Source organism: Oncorhynchus kisutch, linkage group LG15, assembly GCF_002021735.2.
Source record: "Oncorhynchus kisutch isolate 150728-3 linkage group LG15, Okis_V2, whole genome shotgun sequence".
In the NCBI taxonomy this organism is placed as follows: Eukaryota; Metazoa; Chordata; class Actinopteri; order Salmoniformes; family Salmonidae; genus Oncorhynchus; species Oncorhynchus kisutch.
The window spans coordinates 14,284,228-14,301,471 of record NC_034188.2 but is presented as its reverse complement, the minus strand read 5'-3'; positions in this window follow the sequence as shown (position 1 = coordinate 14,301,471).

Sequence of the window (17,244 nt, the reverse complement as noted above, 5' to 3'; positions counted from 1 at the left end):
TCAAACTCAGGAGGCTGAAGAAATTCGGCTTGTCACCAAAAGCACTCACAAACTTCTACAGATTTACTTTCTGAAGACACTGTATATTTAAAAACAAATGGTTGTTTCTCTGTAATACTACTAGCTAGCAAACCATTTTATGAAGTTGTCTTTAGCTAGCTAGGTCCCCATCTCCCGACCTCATAACTAGCTCCCGACCTCATCATAAGCTATTTCAGGCTATTAATCAAGTTCGAGTAGCTTGTCTAACTATCTTAGCTGGCATTCCTGCAGGCAAGATTGGTAGACTTTAGAAAAGCAAGCAATTACTAAATTTACTGAAAAAGACACAGATTTCTTTCAAACGTTTATCCAGATTTTAGCAGTGAAGCATATTTTGTTTCCTTAATAAAGAAATAACCACCAGTCAGCAGCATACAGACAGCACAAGAGGTATGCTTAGATATGCAGGAAAATATAAATATTTTTGAAATAGAGTTAAGCATAATAACTATTGTTCTAGATCGCAGGAAATAGCTGTTTCAGGTGTTTGAAAAATGCAACATTCTCCAATTTATGGATTGGGGGCACCCCCCAGCCACCCTCACTTACTTTGTGCCCCCTCAGATTTTTGGGGTGCATGACGCCCCTGTGTGTGTGTGTGCCAGCTGTGACTGTGACCCACCCTCAGTGTTTCTGCTCTGTATAGCTCTGCTTGTTTGAGCAGAGAGCTGATTATTACAACAACACATTTTCACAAACACTGGATAGCTTTAATCTCAGGTTTTACAGATGATGTATTCTGGTTGATAAACATATGATGTATACTGTAGTGTAGTCAAAACATGTAAAGATGTCTGTTGAAAACTTCCCATAAGCAACAGTGAGTCATGTTCTGTATTTATCCTATTGGGTACTGAACATTGAAAGGACCTCAAAGTCTTTCAGTGTTGACTTTCTTCATTGAAATATTTCAAAGAAAATTATAAAAAGTATATAATTGGATATGTTGGACTGTTGGAAATGTTACTTAAGTATAGCTTTGGATTTTTTATCAAATTCAGTGAAACAGAAAGCCAGCCATAAACTAAAAAAAGAGGTCCTAGAACTCCTGTTGTGAAGACCTGGGGAGGTAATGGAGGCTTTGCTGACTTGCCAGGAGCATCAGTGATGACACACACACACACAAACAGAGATTGATGAGCAGTCAGAGGTACTCATCAGCAGGTTAAATAATGAATGAGTTACATTAACTTCACTCCACTGTCATCACATCTCAAAAGGAGCCATTTCCCTCCTCTCTGATTCACAGAACTGGCTTGAGAGTAGTAAAGAATACGGTAGGAAGGACAAACTCAACATAGACACTTGGGACCAGTTTCCTGCTTAATGGAGAATCCTTTTTGAAAGTGCTCTTTAGACCAGGAATACTGTATCATACTTAATTGAGAATCCCTGTTGAAAGTGCTCTTTAGACCAGAAATAGGCTTGGCCTGGTGTCTGGGAAACGAGTCATATCCTACTTGTGAAGAAAGGAAGGATACATTTTTAAAAGTTTTCAAAAGTCTAAACATTCAGGTCCACCTTGTCAATGATCCTTCCGGTCGTTCTCACTCTTAATCTAGTCTTTGTCTTTGTGAATCTCAGCTCATCTAATGGAGGTTCTCTTTCAATATCAGAAGCATTATGTACATGGAATCACTCAAAGTTAACTCAGAGTCTTAATGCATATGATTTCATAAATAACTGCCTGGGAAGTAAACATTGAACTACTTTTATTGACTAACTATGGTTTGATTTGAGTGTTTCAGACCTGAGATGGAGCGACAGTCTTGATAGTTATATTTGAACTCTGTTTATCCCTTCGCTGTTCGGACGTACTCTTTGCAGCATTGTCTGACAGGGTACAGCAATGTAAATAAAAGGCAAGTATTCATTGTCATGCTACTCACAAGGAGCTGAGAGAGAGAGAGGTCCCTTCTGTGAGCTTGTGTGGCCTGCCACCTCGCGGCTGAGCCGTTGTTGCTCCTAGGCATTTCCACTTCAAAATGCTTAGATATGCAGAAAAATTAAGCACAATGATTATGGTTCTAGATCACAGGAAAAGTCTGTTTCACGTGTTTGAAAAATAAAAAATAAATCTCCAATTTATGGACAGGGGGGCTTTGCCTACTCCAGAACACCCCCGAGCCATCCTCACGTACTTTGTGCCCTCTCAGATTTTTGGGGTGCATGATGCCCCTGTGTGTGTGTGTGCCAGCTGTGACTGTGACCCACCCTCAGTGTTTCTGCTCTGTATAGCTCTGCTTGTTTGAGCAGAGAGCTGATTATTACAACAACACATTTTCACAAACACTGGATAGCTTTAATCTCAGGTTTTACAGATGATGTATTCTGGTTGATAAAAATATGATATATACTGTAGTGTAGTCAAAACATGTAAAGATGTCTGTTGAAAACTTCCCATAAGCAACAGTGAGTCATGTTCTGTATTTATCCTATTGGGTACTGAACATTGAAAGGACCTCAAAGTCTTTCAGTGTTGACTTTCTTCATTGAAATATTTCAAAGAAATTTATAAAAAGTATATAATTGGATATGTTGGACTGTTGGAAATGTTACTTAAGTATAGCTTTGGATTTTTTATCAAATTCAGTGAAACAGAAAGCCAGCCATAAACTAGAAAAAGAGGTCCTAGAACTCCTGTTGTGAAGACCTGGGGAGGTAATGGAGGCTTTGCTGACTTGCCAGGAGCATCAGTGATGACACACACACACACACAAACAGAGATTGATGAGCAGTCAGAGGTACTCATCAGCAGGTTAAATAATGAATGAGTTACATTAACTTCACTCCACTGTCATCACATCTCAAAAGGAGCCATTTCCCTCCTCTCTGATTCACGGAACTGGCTTGAGAGTAGTAAAGAATACGGTAGGAAGGACAAACTCAACATAGACACTTGGGGCCAGTTTCCTGCTTAAATAATTATCAGACCATTTTTTCAATTTTCCCCCAAATCTAACTGCCTGTAGCTCAGGACCTGAAGCAAGGATATGCATATTCTTGGTACCATTTGAAAGGAAACACTTTGAAGTTTGTGGAAATCTGAAATGAATGTAGGAGAATATAACACAATAGATCTGGTAGAAGATAATACAAAGAAAAAAAACATGTCTGGGAAGTAAACATTGAACCACTTTTACTGAATAAATAATAATATTTTTTTTCAACGGGGCGGCAGGGTAGCCTAGTGGTTAGAGAGTTACACTAGTAACTGAAAGGTTGCAAGTTCAAATCCCCGAACTGACAAGATATAAATCTGTCGTTCTGCCCCTGAACAGGCAGTTAACCCACTTTTCCTAGGCCGTCATTGAAAATAAGAATTCGTTCTTAACTGACTTGCCTAGTTAAATAAAGGTCAAATAAAACTAAAAACTTCTATAGTGCTTTTCATTCCAGAAATCATCTCAAACCACTTGAAAAAGAAAAACAAAAAATAATTTTAAAAAACCAGCTGTACTGGATGACAGAGTCTCCCCTACGGTCTGATTTTAGTGTTTCAGACCTGAGATGGAGCTACAGTCTTGATAGTTATATTTGAACTCTGTTTATCCCTTCGCTGTTCGGACGTACTCTTTGCAGCATTGTCTGACAGGGTACAGCAATGTAAATCATGCTACAGTAAACAACAGCTTAATATTGTGCTGTAGATAGGACTCAGGGACAAAGGGGTGTGAGGGGGAGCTGAGGAGAGAGAGACAGACAAGAAGAGAGAGAGAGCGTGTGTGTGTGTGTGTGTGTGGGTATTCCAGCACCAAACCCTGGGAGGATATACTCAACATGAAACATTGTCATTGCTCTTTGCTTAGCGTCAGTCTCTGCTAGGAGGCAGTTTAGAGTTTAGCATTAGTGTCTGCTAGGGGAGTTTAGAGTTTAGCATCAGTCTCTGCTAGGGGAGTTTAGCATTAGTGTCTGCTAGGGGAGTTTAGAGTTTAGCGTCAGTCTCTGCTAGGAGGCAGTTTAGAGTTTAGCATTAGTGTCTGCTAGGAGGCAGTTTAGAGTTTAGCATTAGTGTCTGTAGGAGGGAATTTAGAGTTTAGCATTAGTGTTTGCTAGGAGGGAGTTTAGAGTTTATTATTAGTGTCTGCTAGGGAAGTTTAGAGTTTAGCATTAGTGTCTGCTAGGGAAGTTTAGAGTTTAGCATTAGTGTCTGCTAGGGGAGTTTAGAGTTTAGCATTAGTGTCTGCTAGGGAAGTTTAGAGTTTAGCATTAGTGTCTGCTAGGGAAGTTTAGAGTTTAGCATTAGTGTCTGCTAGGGGGGTTTAGAGTTTAGCATTAGTGTCTGCTAGGGGAGTTTAGAGTTTAGCATTAGTGTCTGCTAGGGGAGTTTAGAGTTTAGCATTAGTGTCTGCTAGGGAAGTTTAGAGTTTAGCATTAGTGTCTGCTAGGGAAGTTTAGAGTTTAGCATTAGTGTCTGCTAGGGAAGTTTAGAGTTTAGCATTAGTGTCTGCTAGGGGAGTTTAGAGTTTAGCGTCAGTCTCTGCTAGGGGAGTTTAGAGTTTAGCATTAGTGTCTGCTAGGGACGTTTAGAGTTTAGCGTCAGTCTCTGCTAGGGGAGTTTAGAGTTTAGCATTAGTCTCTGCTAGGGGAGTTTAGAGTTTAGCATTAGTCTCTGCTAGGGGAGTTTAGAGTTTAGCATTAGTGTCTGCTAGGGAAGTTTAGAGTTTAGCATTAGTGTCTGCTAGGGGAGTTTAGAGTTTAGCATTAGTGTCTGCTAGGGGAGTTTAGAGTTTAGCATTAGTGTCTGCTAGGGGAGTTTAGAGTTTAGCATTAGTGTCTGCTAGGGGAGTTTAGAGTAGCTTGTGAAATGCCAAACTAAAGGAAACACTTGAGTAAATGAGGCATACAAGCACACTCTAAGGCCAAAAGTATGTGGACAGCTACTCGTCGAACATCTCATTCCAAAATCATGGGGATTAATATTGAGGGTATTCCACCCTTTGCTGCTACAAAAGCCTCCACTCTTCTGGGAAATCTTACCACTAGATGTTGGAACATTGCTTCAGGAACATGCTTCCATTCAGGCACAATAGCATTAGTGATGTCAGGCACTGATATTGGGCGATTAGGCCTGGCTAGAAATCGGCGATCCAATTCATCCCAAAGGTGTTTGGTGGGGTTGAGGTCAGGGCACTGTGCGGGGCAGTCAATTTCTTCCACACCAATCTCAACAAACTATTTCAGTATGGACCTTGCTTTGTGCACGGGGGCATTGTCATGCTGAAACAGGAAAGGGCCTTCCCCAAACTGTTACCACAAAGTTGGAAGCACAAAATCGTCTAGAATGGAACTAAGGGACCCAGCCCAAACCATGAAAAACAGCCCCAGACCATTATTCCTCCTCCACCAAACCTAGTTGGTACTATTCGGCGGTCCCGTTCTTGAAGTTTGTGTGGCCAACCACTTCGCGGCTGATCCATTGTTACTCCTAGACGTTCTCTCTTCAAAATAACAGTTGACCGGGGCAGCTCTAGCAGGGCAGAAATTTGACAAACTGACCTGTTGTAAAGCTGGCGTCCTATGACGGTGCCACATTAAAAGTCACTGAGCTTTTCAGTGCGGGCCATTGTTTGTCTATGACGATTACATGGTTATGTGGTTGATTTTATACAGCTGTCAGCAATGGGTGTGGCTGAAATAGTTGAATCCACTCATCTGAAGGAGTTGTCCACGTACTTTTGGCCATGTAGTGTATATTGAAAGCAGGTGCTTCCATACAGGTATGGTTCCTGAGTTAATTAAGCATCAAACATTCCATTATACTTACGGCCACGTATAAAATGCCCAGTTGCCCATGGCTAGAAGAAAACATTACAGTGACTTTGAAAGAGGGGTTGCAAAGTAGCATGGAAGGTTTAAAGTGTGTGTGTTTCTACATCAGTCACCAGATCTCAACCCAACTGAACACTTATGGGAGATTCACCATTGGAGAATGGTGTCGCATCCCTCCAATAGAGTTCCAGACTCTTGTAGAATCTATGCCAAGGTGCATTAAAGCTGTTCTGGCTCGTGGAGGCCCAGCACCCTATTAAGACACTTTATGTTGGTGTTTTGTTTATTTTGGCAGCTACCTGTATGCGTTGTGTTTTATACATCTCAGGCCAGTAGTAAAAGCTTTGTCATGGGTAATGCAATTCAGTGTTCCCGTTTCCAAGCCAGAGAACACCGTATTTATTTGCTGTTTCATCTGGTTAAATATGGCCACTGGACACATTCCAGTGAATATCTAACATTCACAAAGAATCATCTGGCAGAGAATAGGAAAATAATGTCCCCAAAATAGACTAAAAGAATGGAAAATGTAAATAGACAAATACAAACTTCCTTCAGATCTATTTTCAGTGGTTTTCAAGGTAATTTTGATGACGTTCACGTGTGAATGGCTCTGTACAGTATATATGACAACACTGATTTCCTGGCCACACTGCAAAGAGTGACAAAGGTTACATTTACATAGTGACACATAAGAGGAGAGAGAAAGTCAGAGACAGAAAAGACACCAGAGATAGACACAGCTAAAAATCAAAGTTGACAAAGTGCATTACTTATACTGTGGCAGACCAGGGGGTTTGATCAAGACGTTTACACTGATCAGACACCGGCAACTTGGGTACGGCACCCACCACCATCGGGCAGCTCCCTTGTGGTGTAACGATGTTGGCCTGCCCTGTCGGATACCGCTTTGTGTCGCCATGGACACAGGAGATGGACAAATCTCTACTAATGATATGCAGCAATAAATTCATGAACTTCTTTGAAGAAAAGATTATGATCATTAGAAAACAAATTATGGAATCTGCGTATTCCTCCAAAGCTCAGTTGTCCTGAGTCTGCACAACTCTCCCAGGACCTAGGATCAAGAGAGACACTCAAGTGTTTTAGTAATATATCTCTTGACACAATGATGAAAATAATCACGGCCTCTAAACCTTCAAGCTGCATACTGGACCCTATTCCAACTAAACTACTGAAAGAGCTGCTTCCTGTGCTTGGCCCTCCTATGTTGAACATAATAAACGGCTCTCTATCCACCGGATGTGTACCAAACTCACTAAAAGTGGCAGCAATAAAGTCTGTCTTGGAAAAGCCAAACCTTGACCCAGCAACTCACTGACTTCCTGAAGACAAACAATGTAAATGAAATGCTTCAGTCTGGTTTTAGACCCCATCATAGCACTGAGACTGCACTTGTGAAGGTGGTAAATTACCTTTCAATGGCATCAGACCGAGGCTCTGCATCTGTCCTCGTGTTCCTAGACCTTAGTGCTGCTTTTGATACCATCGATCACCACATTCTTTTGGAGCGACTGGAAACCCAAATTGTTCTACAAGTTCTGGCCTGGATTAGATCTTATCTGTCGGAAAGATATGTTTGTCTCTGTGAATGGTTTGTCCTCTGACAAATCAACTGTAAATTTCGGTGTTCCTCAAGGTTCCGTTTCAGGACCACTATTGTTTTCACTATATATTTTACCTCAAGGGGATGTCTTTCGAAAACATAATGTTAACTTTCACCGCTATGCGGATGACACACAGCTGTACATTTCGATAAAACATGGTGAAGCCCCAAAATTGCCCTCGCTAGAAGCTTGTGTTTCAGGCATAAGGAAGTGGATGGCTGCAAACGTTCTACTTTTAAACTCGGACAAAACAGAGATGCTTGTTCTAGATCCCAAGAAACAAAGAGATCTTCTGTTGAATCTGACAATTAATCTTAATGGTTGTACAGTCGTCTCAAATAAAACTGTGAAGGACCTCGGCGTTACTCTGGACCCTGATCTCCCTTTTGACAAACATATCAAGACTGTTCCAAGGACAGCTTTTTTCCATCTACGTAACATTGCAAAATTCAGAACATTTCTGTCCAGAAATGATGCAGAAAAACTCATCCATGCTTTTGTTACTTCTAGGTTAGACTACTGCAATGCTCTACTTTCTGGCTGCCCGGAAAAAGCACTTCAGTTAGGACTAAATACGGGTGCTAGAATCCTGACTAGAACCAAAACATTTGATCATATTACTCCAGTCCTAGCCTCCCTACACTGGCATCCTGTTAATAACCTCTTAGGGCTGCAGCCCTGTACAGGGATCAACATCAGCGGAAATCAGCGGAAATTTCAGAGTGACAACTAATAGTACTCGATACAACTCAAACTTTCATTAAAACACACATGCAGGGTACTCAATTAAAGCTACACTCGTTGTGAATCTAGCCAACATGTAAGTTTTTAAAATGCTTTTCGGCGAAAGCATGAGAAGCTATTATCTGATAGCATGCAACCCCCGAAATACCCAAAGGGGACATAAACAGAATAATTAGCGTAGCCGGCGCTACACAAAACGCAGAGATAAAATATAAAACATTCATTACCTTTGACGAGCTTCTTTGTTGGCACTCCTTTGTTGGCACTCCTCAACTCTCTAGAGACAGCAGGAGCGGTATCGATACTCTTAATGATCGGCTATGAAAGGCCAACTGACATTTACTCCGGAGGTGCTGACTTGTTGCACCCTCGACAACTACTGTGATTATTATTATTTGACCATGCTGGTCATTTATGAACATTTGAACATCTTGGCCATGTTCTGTTATAATCTTCACCCGGCACAGCCAGAAGAGGACTGTCCATCCCTCATAGCCTGGTTCCTCTCTAGGTTTCTTCCTAGGTTTTGGCCTTTCTAGGGAGTTTTTCCTAGCCACCATGCTTCTACACCTGCATTGCTTGCTGTTTGGGAATTTAGGCTGGGTGAAAATGATGAATAATGAATAATGAAATCACAAATGCAATATAGCAAAACACTGCTTAGCCTTTTGTTAATCCACCTGTCGTGTCAGATTTAAAAAAAATGCTTTACAGCGAAAGCAATCCAAGCGTTTGTGTAAATTTAGCGATCGCTAGACAAAACATTATGAACACCTAACATCGAGTAGCTTGGTCAATAATCAGAAAAGCAATCAAATTAATTGTTTACCTTTGATGATCTTCGGATGTTTTCACTCACAAGACTCCCAGTTACACAATAAATGTGCCTTTTGTTCCATAAAGATAATTTTTTATATCCAAAAAGACCTCTGTTTGTTTGGCGTGTTATGTTCAGATCACCACAGGAAAGAGCGGTCACGACAACACAGACAAATTCCAAATAGTATCCGTAATGTCCACAGAAACATGTCAAACGATTTTTTTAAATCAACCCTCAGGTTGTTTTTAAAATATATCAACCGCAACTGTCTTTTTCAGTAGGAGAGGGAAAGGCAATGGCTGCCCAAACTCTGTTGCGCATACAAAACGCTGAGTGTTTTCTATCCAATACTAATAACAATATGCATATATTAGCAACTGAGACTGAGGGGCAGGCCGTTTACTTTGGGCAACTTATTCATCCAAGCTACTCAATACTGCCCCCCAGCCATAATAAGTTAACAAGTCACATAATAGGTTGCATAATAGGTTGACTACTTTATCTCTGTACCCCACACATGCAATTATCTGTAAGGTCCCTCAGTTGAGCAGTGAATTTCAAACACAGATTCAACCCCAAAGGTCAGGGAGGTTTTCTAATGCCTCGAAAAGTAGATGTAGATGTGTCAACAACAAAAAACAACAGACATTGAATATCCGTTTGAGCATGGTGAAGTTATTAATTCCACTTTGGATGGTGTATCAATACACCCAATCGCTATGAAAATACAGACGTCCTTCCTAACTTAGTTGCCGGAGAGTAAGGAAACAGTTCAGGGATTTCACCACGAGGCTAATGGTGACTTTAAAACAGTTACAGAGTTTAGTGGCTGTGATAGGAGAAAACCGAGGATAGATCAACAATGTTGTAGTTAGTCCACAATACTAACCTATTTGACAGAGTGAAAAGAAGGAAGCTTGTACAGAATAAAATATTCCAAAACATGCATCCTGTTTACAACAAGGCACTAAAGTAATACTGCAACAAATGTGGCAAAGAAATTTACTTTTTGTCCTGAAAACAAACGGTTCATTTCAATACAACACATTAATGAGCACCACTCTCCATATTTTCAAGCACAGGAGGTTGGTGGCACCTTAATCGGGGAGGACGGGCTCATGGTAATGGCTGGAGCGGAACAGGAGGAATAGTATCAAACAATGCAAACACATGATTTCCATGTGTTTGATGCCATTCCATTTGCTCCGTTCACTGCTCAATTGAGGGATACTATTCCCCCTGTTTGATGCAATTCCACTCGTTCCGTTCCAGCCGTGTTGATGAGCCATACTTCCTTAAGCAGCCTCAACTGTTTTCTAGCATAGTGGTGGCTGAATCATGTTATGGGTATGCTTGTAATCACTAGGGACTGGTGAGTTTTCACAATAAAAAAGAAACAGAATGGAAGTAAGCACAGGCAAACCTGATTAAGATTGCTTTCTACCAGAAACTTGGAGATTAATTCACCTTTCAGCAGGACAATAACCTAAAACACAAGGCCGAATCTGAGTGGCCAAGTTACAGTTTTGACTTAAATCTACTTGATAATCCATGGCAAGAATTGAAAATGGATGTGTAGCAATGATCAACAAACAATTTAACAGAGTTGAGAAGACTAATGGGCAAATTTCGCACAATCCATGTCTGAAAAGCTCTTAGAGACTTATCTAGTTGCTAACCTTACTTTGCTACCTGCCAACTTTACGGTTTTGACTTTTTAATTACCATTTCATATTTACATTTTTTCACTCGCTCAACTTACCGGTATCGCTCATTCAGCCGACAGAAACTTTCAAACGGTTCGAAGTCAGAGGCCGAGCCTTCTCTGGTCTCTCCTCCTCCCGTTGCGGGGTCTGAGATGCCGAAGCCACCCATCATTTGCTCTGACATATTGAAAACCCTAGTCATTGGTGACTCCATTACCCGGAGCACTAGACTTATAACATATCATCCAGCGATCATACACTGTTTACCAGGGGGCAGGGCTGCCTGCATTAAGGCTAATCTGAAGATGGTGCTGGCTAATACTAAAACTGGCGAGTGTAAAGAGTATAGGGAAATTGTTATCAACGTCAGCACCAATGATGTTAGGATGAAACAGTCAGAGGTCACCAATAGCACATAGCTTCAGCGTTTAAATCAGCTAGAAAGATGTGTTGGCATCGAGTATTTGTTTCTGCCCCCCTCCCAGTTAGGGGGAGTCTGCCCCTCCCAAAAGATAGAATTTGTAGATAATTGGCCCTCTTTCTGGGACTCACCCACAAACAAGACCAAGCCTGGCCTGCTAAGGAATGACGGACTCCATCCTAGCTGGAGGGGTGCTCTCATCTTATCTACGAACATAGACAAGGCTCTAACTCCCCTTGCTCCACAATGTGATAGGGTGCAGACCAAGCAGCAGGCTCTCTGCCAGCCTGCCAGCTTAGTGGAGTCTGCCACTAGCACAATCAGTGTAGTCAACTCAGCTATCCCCATTGAGACCATATCTGTGCCTCAATCTAGGTTGGGCAAAACTGAACATGGCAGTGTTTCCCTTAGCAATCTCACTGGAATAAAGACCTACTCCATTCCTGTCATTATTGAAAGAGATTGTGATATCTCACATCTCAAAATAGGGGTACTTAATGTTAGATCCCTCACTTCCAAGGCAGTTATAGTCAATGAACTAATCACTGATTATAATCTTGATGTGATTGTCCTGACTGAAACATGGCTTAAGCCTGATGAATTTACTGTGTTAAATTACACTAGTGACCAAATCCCCTGCACATCCTGCAAAGGCGGAGGTGTTGCTAACATTTACGATAGCAAATTTAAATGTACAAAAAAAAACACCAGAGTTTTTGTCTTTTGACCTGGTCATGAAATCTAGGCAGCCTACTCAATCACTTTTTATAGCTACTGTTTGCAGGCCTCCTGGGCCGCATGCGGCGTCCCTCACTGAGTTCCCTGAATTCCTATCGGATCTTGCAGTCATGGCAGATAACATTCAAATTTTTGGTGACATTAATATTCACATGGAAAAGTCCACAGACTCATTCCAAAAGACTTCGGAGCCATCATCGAGTAGGTTTTGGACCTACTCACTGCCACAGTCATACTCTGGACCTAGTTTTGTCCTGTGGAATAAATGTTGCAGATATTAATGTTTTTCCTCATAATCCTGGATTATCGGACCATCATTTTATTATGTTTGCAATCGCAACAAATAATCTCCTCAGATCCGAACCAAGGCTCATCAAAAGCTATGCTATAAAAATAACCCAAAGATTCCTAGATGCACTTCCAGACTCTTTCCACCTACCCAAGGACATCAGAGTACAAAAATCAGTTAATCACCTAACTGAGGAACTCAATTTAACCTTTCGTAATACCCTAGATGCAGTCGCACCCCTAAAAACAAAAAACATTTGTCATAAGAAACTAGCTCCCTGGTATACAGAAAATACCCGACCTCTGAAGCAAGCTTCCGGAAAATTGGAATGGAAATGGCGATACACCAAACTGAAAGTCTTCCGACTAGCTTGGAAAGTATCGAAGAGCTCGAAGAGAGTATCGAAGAGCTCTCACTGTTGCTCGATCACCCTATTTATCCAACTTAATTGAGGAAAATAAGAACAATCAAAAATGTATCTTTGATACTGTCGCAAAGCTAACTAAAAAGCAGCATTCCCCAAGAGAGGATGGCTTTCACTTCAGCAGTGATAAATTCATGAGCTTCGAATCATCCATTCCTCTCAAAACTTTTAGAAAAAGCTTTTGATGCAGCAACTCACTGCCTTCCTGAAGACAATCAATGTATACAAAACACTTCCGTCTGGTTTAAAACCCAATCATAGCACTAAGACTGCACTTGTGAAAGTGGAAAACGACCTTTTAACTTGCTATGGCTGGGGGCAGTATTGAGTAGCTTGGAGGAATAAGGTGCCCAGAGTTAACTGTCTGCTACTCAGGCCCAGTTGCTAATATATGCATGTTATTAGCATATTTGGATAGAAAACACTCTGACGTTTCTAAAACTTTTTGCCAGAGAGCCACGAGCTGACCACGCGCGTTCACGTGATAGTTAGCTTGCGTTCCGTTGCTTTTCTACAGACAAAGGAATTCTCTGGTTGGAACATTATTGAAGATTTATGTTAAAAACATCCTAAAGATTGATTCTATACATCGTTTGACATGTTTCTACGGACTGTGATGGAGCTTTTAGACTTTTCGCCTGCACCTAGTGATCACGTGTCATGAATTTGGATTACTGGGCTAAATGTGCAAACAAAAGGAGGTATTTGGACATATATGATGGACTTTATCGAACAAATCAAACATTTATTGTGGAACTCTGATTCCTGGGAGTGGAATTATAAGATCGTCAAAGGTAAGTGAATATTTATAATGCTATTTTTGACTTCTGTTGACTACACAACATGGCGGATATCTGTTTGGAGTGTTTTGGTCTCTGAGCGCTGTACTCAGATTTTTGCATGGTGTGCTTATTCGGTAAAGCTTTTTTGAAATCTGACACAGCGGTTGCATTAAGGAGAAGCGTATCTAATAGTTAATAATAGTTCTATCTTTTATCAATGTTTATTTTGAGTGTTTCTGTAAATTGAAGTGGCTCTCTGCAAAATCACCCGGATGTTTTGGAACTACTGAACATAACACGGCAATGTATACTGAGATTTTTTTATATAAATATGAACTTTATCGGACAAAGCATACATGTATTGTGTAACATGAATTCCTATGAGTGTCATCCGATGAAGATCATCAAAGGTTAGTGATTAATTTAGCTCTATTTCTGCTTTTTGTGACTCTTGTGGCTGTGTTTTCCCATGACTAGGCACTCACCTAACATAATCGTTTGGTTTGCTTTCTTTGTAAAGCCTTTTTGAAATCGGAAACTGTGGTGGAATTAACAAGTGTTACTTTAAAATGGTGTAAAATACTTGTATGTTTGAGGAATTTTAATTATGGGATTTCTGTTGTTTTGAATTTGGCACCCTGCACTTTCACTGGCTGTTGTCATATCTATCCCGTTAGCGGGATCTCAGCCCAAAGATGTTTTAATGGCATCAGACCGAGGCTCTGCATCTGTCCTCGTGCTCCTAGACCTTAGTGTCTGCATTTGATACCATCGACCACCACATGCTTTTTTAGGGATTGGAAACCCAAATTGGTCTACATGGACAAGTTCTGGCTTGGTTTAGATCTTATCTGTCAGAAAGATATGTTTGTCTCTGCAGATGGTTTGTCCTCTGACAAATCAACTGTAAATATTGGAGTTCTTCAAGGCTCCGTTTTAGGACCACTATTGTTTTCACTATGTATTTTACCTCTTGGTGATGTCATTTCGAAACATAATGTTAACTTTCACTGCTATGCGGATGACACACAAACTGTACATTTCGATAAAACATGGTGAAGCCCCAAAATTGCCCTCCCTGGAAGCCTGTGTTTCAGACATAAGGAGGTGGATGGTGGTACATTTTCTACTTTTAAACTTGGACAAAACAGAGATGCTAGTTCTAGGTCCCATGAAACAAAGAGATCTTCTCTTGAATCTGCCAATTAATCCTGATGGCATCTGAGCTGCCACAAACTTAGACTATTGAAACATCATCCTGAGATGTTTTGAAACATGACATGGTGTCTTCTAACTCTACTTAATCAAGAGTTGTGCAACACCATTCCAAGGACAGGGAGCACTAACAGAAGGGTGTTTCGAGTTTCCAATTCCTGTAAGTGAGATTCACTTCTCGTTGTTTTTCCATTCTCTCATTGTTTATTCCATTCTCTTGTTGTTTATTCCTTCTCCTGTTGTTTATTTCCTTCTCTTATTGTTTATTCCCCTTTATTATTGTTTATTCCCTTTTATTATTGTTTATTCCCTTCTCTTATGGTTTATTCCCTTCTCCTGTTGTTTATTCCCTTCTCTTATTGTTTATTCCCTTCTCCTGTTGTTTATTCCCTTTTATTATTGTTTATTCCCTTCTCTTATTGTTTATTCCATTCTCTTGTTGTTTATTCCCTTCTCTTGTTGTTTATTTCCTTCTCTTATTGTTTATTCCCCTTTATTATTGTTTATTCCCTTCTCTTACTGTTTATTCCCTTCTCTTGTTGTTTATTCCCTTCTCCTGTTGTTTATTCCCCTTTATTATTGTTTATTCCCTTCTCCTGTTGTTTATTCCCTTCTCCTGTTGTTTATTCCCTTCTCTTATTGTTTATTCCCTTCTCTTATACCATCGATCACCACAAAATTAATCCATGCTTTTGTCACTTCTAGATTAGACTATTGCAATGCTCTACTTTCCGGCTACCCGGATAAAGCACTAAATTAAAAACAGTTAGTGCTAAATACGGCTGCTAGAATCTTGTCTAGAACCCAAAAATGTGATCATATTTCTCCAGTGCTAGCCTCTCTACATTGGCTTCCTGTTAAGGCTAGGGCTGATTTCAAGGTTTTACTGCTAAACTACAAAGCATTACATGGGCTTGCTTCTACCTATTTTTCCGATTTGGTCCTGCCGTACATACCTACATGTATGCTACGGTCACAAGACGCAGGCCTCCTTACTGTCCCTAGAATTTCTTAGAAAAACAGCTTGAGGCTGTCTCCTATAGAGCAACATTTTAATGGAATGGTCTGCCTACACATGTGAGAGACACAGACTCTTTATTGAAGACTCATCTCTTAACATAAGTAGGTCCTATGATTGAGTGTAGTCTGGCCCAGGGGTGTGAAGGCGAACAGAAAGGCACTTGAGCAACGAACCGCCCTTGCTGTCTCTGACTGGCCGGTTCCCCTCTCTCCACTGGAATGCTCTGCCTCAAACCCTATTACAGAGGCTGAGTCACTGGCTTACTGGTCCTTTCCATGCTTTCCCTAGGAGGGGTGCGCTGATTGAGTGGGTTGAGTCACTGACGTGTTCTTCCTGTCCGGGTTGGCTCACCCCCTCTGGTTCGTGCCGTGGGGGAGATCTTTGTGGGCTATACTCGGCCTTGTCTCAGGATAGTAAGTTGGTGGTTGAAGATATCCCTCTGGTGGTGTGGGGGCTGTGCTTTGCCAAGTGGGTGGGGCTATATCCTGCCTGTTTGGCCCTGTCCGGGGACATCATCGGACGGGGCCACAGTGTCTCCCGACCCCTCCTGTTTCAGCCTCCAGTATTTTTTCTGCAAAGGTTTATGTGTCGGTGGGGCTAGGGTCAGTCTGTTATATCTGAAGTATTTCTCCTGTCTTATCCGGCGTCCTCTGTGAATTGAAGTATGCTCTCTCTCTTTCTCTCTTTCTCTTTCTCTCAGAGGACCTGAGCCCTAGGACCATGCCTCTGGACTACCTGCCCTGATGACTCCTTGCTGTCCCCAGTCTACCTGGTTGTGCTGCTGCTCCAGTTTCAACTGTTCTGGCTGTGACTATGGAACCATTGCCTGTTCACCGGACGTGCTACCTGTCCCAGACCTGCTGTTTTAAACTCTCTAGAGACAGCAGGTGCAGTTGAGATACTCTGAATGATCGGCATTGAAAAGCCAACTGACACCTGTTGCACCCTCTACAACCACTCTGATTATTATTATCTGAACCTGCTGGTCATCTATGAACATTTGAACATCTTGGCCATGTTCTGTTATAATCTCCACCAGACACAGCCAGAAGAGGACAGGCCACCCCTCAGCCTGGTTCCTCCCTAGGTTAATTCCTATGTTCCAGCCTTTCTAGGGAGTTTTTCCTAGCCACCGTGCTTCTACACCTGCATTGCTTGCTGTTTGGTGTTTTATGCTGGGTTTCTGTACAGCACTTTGTGACATCAGCTGATGTAAGAAGGGCTTTATAAATACATTTGATTGATGAATTTGATTAATCACTGCCAAAGGTGCATCTAACATGCATTGACTCAAGGGTGTGAATGCTTATGCAAATGAGATATTTCTGTATTTCTTTCTCAATAAATTTGCTAAAATGTCTAAAAATATGTTTTCCCTTTGTCGTTATGGGGTATTGTGTGTAGATGGTGAGATATTTGTATTTATTTAATCAATTTTGAATTCAGGCTGTAAAGGGGTATGAAAACCTTCTGAAGGCACTATGTCAACTAACGTGTTTTAATATACAACTTTGCAAAACACAGCTCTCCTGTAATCAGTTAAAACAAACCATACAGTACTTGCAAGAACAGCACAAAAACATGTCTCAGTCTCAAATCAGATTTCCTAAATGACATTAAAAGGAATAATTGTTGAAATACG